This window comes from Zeus faber (genome assembly GCF_960531495.2).
Source record: "Zeus faber genome assembly, chromosome: 3".
NCBI lineage: Eukaryota > Metazoa > Chordata > Actinopteri > Zeiformes > Zeidae > Zeus > Zeus faber.
The window spans coordinates 24,689,275-24,698,538 of record NC_137190.1 but is presented as its reverse complement, the minus strand read 5'-3'; positions in this window follow the sequence as shown (position 1 = coordinate 24,698,538).

The following is a 9,264-nucleotide window of genomic DNA, read 5'->3' as shown; positions in this document are numbered from 1 at the left end:
GCAATCTACTATATTTAGAACCCTGTCAGGAGCGGGAAAAGACTGTTGCAGAGAAGCCGCTGTGCATGCACTATAAATACCACCATAACACATGAGAAGGCAGATTTGCACGGCTGCACCCTCCTCCACCCCCCCCTGTCTCCTTTAGGTTCAGCACCGCTCGGAACCACTGCATTGCTAATGGCCATTATTATTGTTAGACCCCCAAATCTATTCCTGTCCCACCAAAGCCACTCTACCAATCTGTTTGGGAATGTTTCTCAATGAATAATTGACTCCAGTGGTATTTCTGACCGGGCCCCATCTTGGGTACAGTGTATAAATAGCTTGTGTGCAGAGAAGCGTGTGTGGATTTGTCAGGGGCATCGGGCCTGGGAGTGGGAGTGGGAGCCCTGTTCTGTTATGTAATAGGCATGTGAGTGAGCACAGTGCTGAACGGATGTGTGTGAGGCTCCCTATCCATTGAGTGCAGACTCTGCAGGAGTCCTGAGGGAGTCCGGCTCTATGCAGCTGAGGCATTCAAGGGTTTGTTTCTGCACTAAACATGACTCCTTTGTGCCTTTTTTTTTTTTTTTATCAAGCTGAACAGAAAGGACATGCCCAGATTACCCCCCCCCCCCTGTGCATGGTTTTGTTGAATTAAAAAAAAAAATAATAATTGTCCTATGGTTGCGTAAGATAGTATAGGCTTCCTGGCAAGAACTCATAACTGAGTGGGCCTATCCATGTGAAGCAGCCATAGTTGTGATTGTTATTGCAATGTTATGTTCCTGCTCTCCAACCCCATGCTGACACCTTCAAACTGAATGTTTATTAAATGCGTGCTGCATTATTTTACTGTTGCCTTTCCAATCTCTTTCCATCGCCTCGTTCCTTTTAATTATGCATGTGTTTGTGTGGCGGAGTGCGCGGTCGCCGCTTCTCGGCGTCGGCTCGGTGTCGGCGAGTTACTTCAGCACCGCAGACAGCTCCGCGTCCGTTCACGATTCGGGCTCCCCGACGTGCAGCCTCCGGGTTGATCGGCCAAACAGGCTCCATCCATTCTACCATTTCACCGTCGAAATATTGTATTTACAATAAAAAGCCTCAGAAGATCAGGTGTTTTGCCCCCCCCCCCCTATATAAGACACCGTGGCTGTCAATGTGAAGTACTAGTGCAGATCTGAGGTGACGTGGTGGACGTGGTGATCTGTGGGCGGTGTCCCACATCGCTGGCCCTTGACCCCCCCCCCCCCCCCCCTGATGGTGCACAGTGCAGAATGCCCACATAGGGCCGATGAAACTGTCGGACGGACGTCGAAACAAATCCGGCCGCTGTTTATCGATCACCTCCACATGGGAGACTGCCACCACCTTGACAGTGTTCTGTAAACCTATTGGTTCTCCACCAAAAATCCCACATAAGCGGGAGCGAGGGTGGGGGTGACGAGGCTTGGAAATACCCAATGTTCTTGCTCCGCCGTTACCTAAATCTCTAAAAGCACTGGACAACGTGTTAATATATATATATATATATATATATATATATATATATATATATATATATATATATATATATATATATATATATATATATATATATATATATATATATATCCCTTAGTTCTGCAGCGGTGAAGTGGGTGCGTGTTGGATCAAGAATGGGGGGCGGGGGGGGGGACTATTCGTATTGATTGTGATGGGTACAACCGGTTGCAATCTCTCGGATTGTGCTGGAGGAATCATTTGGGTTGTGTATTTATTTTTCCACGCATTCATTCCAAAGAACTGCACCGCGGGAAGCAACGGGGTGTACTCTCAGCTTATTTATTTATGAATTTATTTTTCAACAATGGAGTATTATTAGCCAGGACTAAAAAAAGAAAAAGATAGATATATATATATATATAAAAATACAGATCAAACATTTGACATCGCTCGCCCCTCCAAGCCGCCACGGGCCGCTCCGTCATGTTTGCGTGTTGATGTTTTGCGTCTTGGACGGAGAAACCCGCAGAGCCGGGCAGGCGCGTGGAGTTAAAAATAGCACCGTCGCTCCGCCGCGCGCCGCTCGGTTACTACGCGCTCCAGCATTCTGCCCCGCGCACGCGCACCCCGGGCCCCCGTTGCTGGCGGTACGAGGCCACGGCGTGTGCGGGCGCGCGCATGCGATTTTCAAGCGGTCTCTCCTCTCTCTCTCTCTTCTGTCTCTCTCTCTCTTCTGTCTCTCTCTCTCTTCTGTCTCTCTCTCTCTCTTCTGTCTCTCTCTCTCTCCTCTCTCTATCTCTCTCTATCTCTCTCTCTATCTCTCTCTCTCTATCTCTCTCTCTATCTCTCTCTATCTCTCTCTCTATCTCTCTCTCTCTATCTCTCTCTCTATCTCTCTCTATCTCTCTCTCTCTCTCTCTATCTCTCTCTCTCTCTCTCCTCTCTCTCTATCTCTCTCTCTCTCTCTCTCTCTATCTCTCTCTCTATCTCTCTCTATCTCTCTCTATCTCTCTCTATCTCTCTCTATCTCTCTCTCTCTATCTCTCTCTATCTCTCTCTCTCTATCTCTCTCTATCTCTCTCTATCTCTCTCTCTCTATCTCTCTCTATCTCTCTCTCTCTATCTCTCTCTATCTCTCTCTCTATCTCTCTCTATCTCTCTTCTGTCTCTCTCTCTCTCCTCTCTCTCTATCTCTCTCTCTCTCTATCTCTCTCTCTATCTCTCTTCTGTCTCTCTCTCTCTCCTCTCTCTCTATCTCTCTCTCTCTCTCTCCTCTCTCTCTATCTCTCTCTCTCTCTATCTCTCTCTCTCTTCTGTCTCTCTCTCCTCTCTCTCTATCTCTCTCTCTCTCTATCTCTCTCTCTCTCTTCTCTCTCTCTCTCCTCTCTCTCTATCTCTCTCTCTCTCTATCTCTCTCTCTCTCTTCTGTCTCTCTCTCTCCTCTCTCTCTCTTTTCCCTCTCTCGTCTCCCTCGCTTCTCTCTCTCTCTCTTTCTCTCTCTATCTATCTCTCTCTACGGGGGACCTCCAATGGAGGGTCCTACATGGAGCCATAGCTGTCAACAGCTTTGTTTCTGTTTTTAATCCCACGGTCGCAAATGAATGTCCATTCTGCAAACTGCCAGAGTCCGTGTTTCACTGTTTTGCAGAGTGTGACAGACTTTTAGAGCTTTTTAGTCTTTTAAAGGAAAGTTTTAAGCTCTTTAAGGAGGAGTGGTCCAGAAACTGTTTTATTTTTGGGGCTAGATACTACAGGGCCAACGCAGAGAAATGGCGACTGCTTAATTTTCTAGTAGGGGAAGCGAAGATGGCCATCTACCTCACGAGGAGGAACAAACTGAGGGGAAAGGAGAGTGTTTTAGGAAGAGTGTTTGTAGCGTTGGTCAGGGCCAGAGTCTTGATTGATTTTAACTTTCACAGACTGATGAAGAGTCTGGACGTCTTCATCAAGCTGTGGTGTTTTAACGACGCCATCTGTTCCCTGGTGGAGGACGACCTGTGCTTCCAGTCTGTTTTTAACGTGTAGGACTCTGTTAGTGAACCAAGTGTGTTTGTTGTATTGTCTGTAACTGTGAACTAGAGAAAATGTTAAAATAAAGATGCTTTAAAAATCAATCTCTTTCCCTCTCTCGCTATCTCTCTTCTGTCTCTCTCTCTCTCCTCTCTCTCTATCTCTCTCTCTCTCTATCACTCTCTCTCTTCTGTCTCTCTCTCTCCTCTCTCTCTTCTCTCTCTCTCCTCTCTCTCTCTTCTCTCTCGTCTCCCTCGCTTCTCTCTCTCTTCTTTCTCTCTCTCTCCCTCTCTCTCTATCTCTCTCTCTTCTCTCTCTCTCTCTCTCTCGCTTCTGGCTCTCTCTCTCCTCATCTCCCTCTCTCTCCCCCCCCCCCCCCCCCGCAAAGCAAACACGCAAAACGTCATTCGGTAGAAACGCGCACGCGCCCGGGGGTCTCGTGCTCCGTACCGTTCGTACGGAGACGGGTTTTACGCTCGCGGGGCGCGACGCGCGGGCGAGCCCTCCGTGCTGAACCGATCTTTTCAGCGACTGGGGAGTCGGGAGTCACTCCGGGGAAAGAGCGGCTCTTGAAATAATCACCGGGGACAGAATTAAAGTCCGGGGCAATGAAAGGGCCCGGGCATTCGGCGTAATTCATATAAATACGGCTGACTCGCCCCTCCACGTTCCGCTGATATAAATCATCTTGAAGGCGTTTTTTTTTTTTGTCGTTCACTATTTGGGTTTACTTCCACACTTTCCATTCCTCCGTGTGAATAATGCATCCTTGTGGCAGAACGAAAGGCCTCCACTGGAAAAACTCCACTCCAAAGTCGGGAGTCCTCCCCCCCCCCCCCCCCCCCCAGCTTACTGCATCCGACGGCCGAATCAAAAGGAAGGGCCGCGGACCGTTTGAAGGACTCCTTTCCCCCCACCGGGTGACCCGTCAAGAACCGGATCTGAAGAGAGGGGTCGAACCGTTCCTCACCAGTTTGCACCAGCAGCGTCTCCCGGCATGCATCACCTCTAAAGTGCAGGGAGATTCTTCACGTGACGTCAATACCTAGTAACTGACGCAGCCCCGGGGAGAATGATATCCGTTTAGCTGCTCTCCTCTCTCCCCCTCTCTCTCTCTCTCTCTCTCTCTCTCTCTCTCTCCTCGCTCCCTCTCTCTCTCTCTCTCTCCCTCGCACGGTGTGCGGAACACGTCCCTCTCGCGGGGTGATCTCCTCAACAAATGTCATCTTCTGCCATCGCCGCTCGGCGCTTTCCACCTTGAGCTCGGAACCAGAAGCAGAACCTGTGCGGTGGGCGAGGGGGGGGTTGTCTTGTGAGAGAGAGGAAAAAAAAAAAATATATATATATATAAATATATACAATAAAGACAGAATGTACAGAATGTACTCTAGGCCCCAGTTAAAGATCATTTGGGGTATAGCTATGGATATACAGTATTTGGGATATTTCTGCACGGGATGGGTAGTACTGTATGTATGCAGTAGTATGGACAGGGCTAATAACGGATGGGTGAAATCCCAATGTTTACAGCGTTGTTACAAAATATTGCACAAGTTGTGGAGCCCGTGTGTGTGTGTGTGTGTGTGTGTGTGTGTGTGTGTGTGTCCGTCCGTCCGTCCGTCCGTTGGGGTGGTGTCCACAGTCAGATTACAGTTACTTTTGCAGCAAACTTTTATCACTACATCCTTTTTATCACTATACATTTTAATTTGGGGGTGGGGGGGGCGGGAGGGGGGGGGGGGGGGGGGCAACTGTGCGTTGTGGCGTCGGCCACGCGCCCGATACAGTCAGTGCCGAGCAGGACGCGTGGACGCGCGCCAGTTCCTGCCTACGCGCGCTCGAAATTCCTCCAAGGAACCTCTGCGAGCTTCTCTTTTTTCATCACGCGCATGGCTAAAAATAGAAAGGGGGTTGGATCGTGATCCAGAAATAGATAGGGGGCATCACGCGTATAAAAGGCACGCCATTCAAGAGTACAGTGCACCCGGCGAGAGGAGCCACGCACCGGGTGATTTCTTCTTCTTCTTCTTCTTCTTCTTCTTCTTCTTCTTTTGGTGTTTTTTTTTTTTTTTTTTTTTCCGAGACGGTGGGAAAGCGGCCGCGCGTCTCTGTGACACTCTCCCTGCTCCGGAAGGCTCCGGCGCCGCAACGGTGAGTTTTGTGACGCGGCGGAGGCGACGCGCAGTGCCGCCGTTACTTTCTGTTCGAGGCGTGCGCGGTGGGAGCGAGGAAACGGGCGCTGGGAGCGACGTTCGTCAGCGCCCGCGTGGAGGGGGAGGGGGAGGGGGGGGGGGGGGGGGGGGACCTCCGTGATCCGTGCGTCCGACGCTTCGAGCGGGTTCGCGAAACGAGGCTCCGCGGGCGAACCCTCACATTTGACAAAAGGCATCATCAGTTCCCGAATCCACCCTCTTTTTTTTTTTTTTTTTTTTTTTTTTTTTTGGTCGTCCCAATCACAGCTCGCAGCTCTTAGTGAATGGAGGGACCCGGGGCCTAAATCAACTTTAAAGGGATTATTCTGGTTCCGAGCGTTTTGAGTGCGGGATGGGATGCTCAGCGGTGGATGGTGTGGAGCTGTCCACGGGTGGTGGTGCTGAAATGCTCCACACTTTGGCAACCGCCCCCCCCCCCCCCCCCCCCCTCCTCTTTCTTCTCTTCCACCGGACAAATTCCGAGGTGGGGGGTGGGGGGGGGGGTCCTGATCAGTGGCCACACCGGTCTCCACACCACACATACGTACAAGCTGTAGTGTCGAGTATTGTTTCCAGTGTGTGGTCATTATGGGGCTTCGCATTTACTCTAATAATGTTTTTTTGGTTGTTGTTTTTTTTGCGATGCTGGGGGGGTGGGGTGTGATTGTGCTTATAATTATTTGTATTCATGCATGTGCAGTGGCGGACATATTGTCCCCGCAGATAGGACCCCCCCCCCTGAGATGGGATTCCATACAACCACGTTCCCAGTCCTGCATGTTTTCCGCGCGCGGAGGCGACGCGGCGTCGAGTCGTGACTGCTGAGTAACGCGCGTGCTGCGTCAACGGTGTCTGGCTCCGGTGCGCTCGAGACAGATGGGGAGAATCGTGACCGACCGGATCCGCGCCCGCCAATCACAAGGCCGGACCGGCCCGTGACAGCGGAGCGAGGGGTGGGGTCGGGAGACCGTGTTTTCCACAGCCCGTTTCACGGAGATCCATGCAAAAATGCAGAGCAGCGAATGGCAAATGACGCGACTAAAACCGGGAAAAAATAAAAATGTGAAAAACATTTTATTCCTTTTTTTTTTTTTGCTCGTCTGATGTCACGTCTTGTGACTTTGTCTCTGCTCCTTGCCTTGAGAACACACCGCGCCTCTAAAACGCTCTGCTCCTAATTCCCCTTCACACGAATAGTGCGTTCCGTAGTGACGTAAGACTCGCGAACGATTCGTTCGAAAAGGGACCCCCCCCCCCCCCGAGTCTTCGATCCCCCAAACTGAAGATCATCGCCGAGGATCCAATTCAAGTCCAAGGCAAAAGCGGCCGAGGGATTTGACATCACCCGCATCGACAGCGACTGATTTACACTTCGCCGTCCACCAACATGAATAGGGGTTTTATTTTTTTTTGGGGGGGGGGGGGGGGGTTTCGGATTGCGGAACGCTCACAACTCAACCCAACCGACTTCTCTGACCCTCGTTCGTGCGTTACACCAACCGAAAATCGAACGACTCTTTTTTTTTTTTTTTTTCCCTTTAATATTATTTTAATTTTTGTATTTTTCACTGAGCGACTCGTCAAGAACTGATTCCCAAGGAAGAGTCGAACTCGCCATCGCTGGCGTTTATTTGTCCCCATCCGAAGGCCCGCCCAGCCAGGTTGTAACGCGGGGTGCCGATTGGCGGACGCCGACTTGTCTCGGCCAGTCAGATTCGTGGTCGGTCCTTCTACTCTGTTGATGGAGCAAAAGTGCCGCTCCATCCACTGCTGTCGGGCAACGAGGTATCGCCCGTACCTCCATCATTTGTGAAGAAACATCAGTTCAAGTGTGCGTTATCTTAAAAAAAAAAAAAACCAAACAAAACCAAAACGGATTTACTCCCGAAACTGCTAATTCGTGGGTGGATAAAAAAAAAAAAAAAAATCATCAGAATCAAATTCATTGATTCTGATGATCTATCTGGAAACACATGAGGAGGACCTGGGCTTTTTAGTCTCTGGATGTGGAGCTGTGAGGATTGTCCGTCACGAATCTTTTTGCGGTCTGGGCTTGCTGTGCATACATGAATCTGGGAAGCCCTTACCCCAAAAAGCATTTGTGGAGGATTCAGACGCCGACGAGGACTGATAAACTGTAGATTTAACTGGAAAAAGTGTCCATGTCAATGACAATCTCTGCTTTTGGAGCCAGTCAACAGACATACGATCCTTGCAATGCAAGACACGTGTATTTTTACACAAAGCTCAAAATACATAAGAAATGATATTAGTTATTTTATTCTATTTGACCTTTCAGGAAAATCTCATCTTTTTCAAGGGTGATCTGGGCAGCTAGGCTGTAGCAATCTGTAAAAACAATACAAAATACAATTTAAATACATGATAAATAACAGATAATATTAAAAGCCCTTTTCCCCAAATACTTTCTTTGAGCGCTGAAGTTCCCCCCATTTGTTTGTGACGAAACAAGAATTGCCAAATGTCAAGATAAAGAAGCCATTTCAAATCGACTTTAATCCTTCACCCCTATATATCTCTACGTATTGAATAAATCCTTGCTTTTGTTTTGTTTTTTTCATGTATGTATAAGCAAAATATTTTTTCTAACCTCTATTCATTGAAATGACAAAGCTGTGCATTTTGCTTTTTGCTTTTTTTCATACTGCACAAAATAATGTTATTTTTTTGTTATCTTCAAGTCAACATTGGGATGGAAATGGAAATCAATAATGCTTCAAGTGATGATTATTTCAAATAAGTCATGTAAGCTCACACACCTACAAATGAGGCAGGAATTTCCCCAAATAGGTATATTATAAAATAGTGAAGATTAAAAAAGGTTTGACAGACCAAACCCACACAATCAGTTTGTCGTCGTGTAGATCTGACTCCACTTCATCACACTGACTAGGTGCGTTTGTGTAGAGTCAGTGGTGTTGACATGCCATACGTTATGTGCTGTACCATACTTGAAATAATGAATATTACTTTTTTTTTTCTTTTAAACGTTTCACATCCCATTCAATTGTGTTTCTCAAGACAATTAGAATCTTTCATGGCAGAGTAGCATTGAGAAATAATTCACACCCTTGGGATGAACGTGAGATGTCACGTTACCCGCGTGTACCTGCCCACCCTGCTGTTCTGGATCTGGACGAAAAATAAATTTCCATGGAAATGCATTATAAAGTGAAATCTTAATCATAATTCAAAATGTTTTAAAATAAATTAATCAGTGGAGGGTCACAGCATGACCTCGTCCAGGTATCACGTGTAGCCTTATCATTTGTCACTGCCTACAATATAAACAAGAACCTCTACGACGACCATAAAGATTATTTGTCGGTGTTTTTTCCCCCAAATTTCTGACAGGTTTTCCAAACAGATGGCCGTGGTCCCGACGTAAGACCTGTGCACTGGCGGATGAGGAGTCATTGTTTGGAACCAGCGCACATCCTGCATCACGGATGTATCTAAGTGATTGAAGTGACCTGGTAACAACCCCGCACCGCCACCCTGCACAGTAGCTTGTGTCCGATACCTTTGAGCCAGGCATTAGGAGGTTCTCGTCAGCAGCACAGGGCCATAGTGG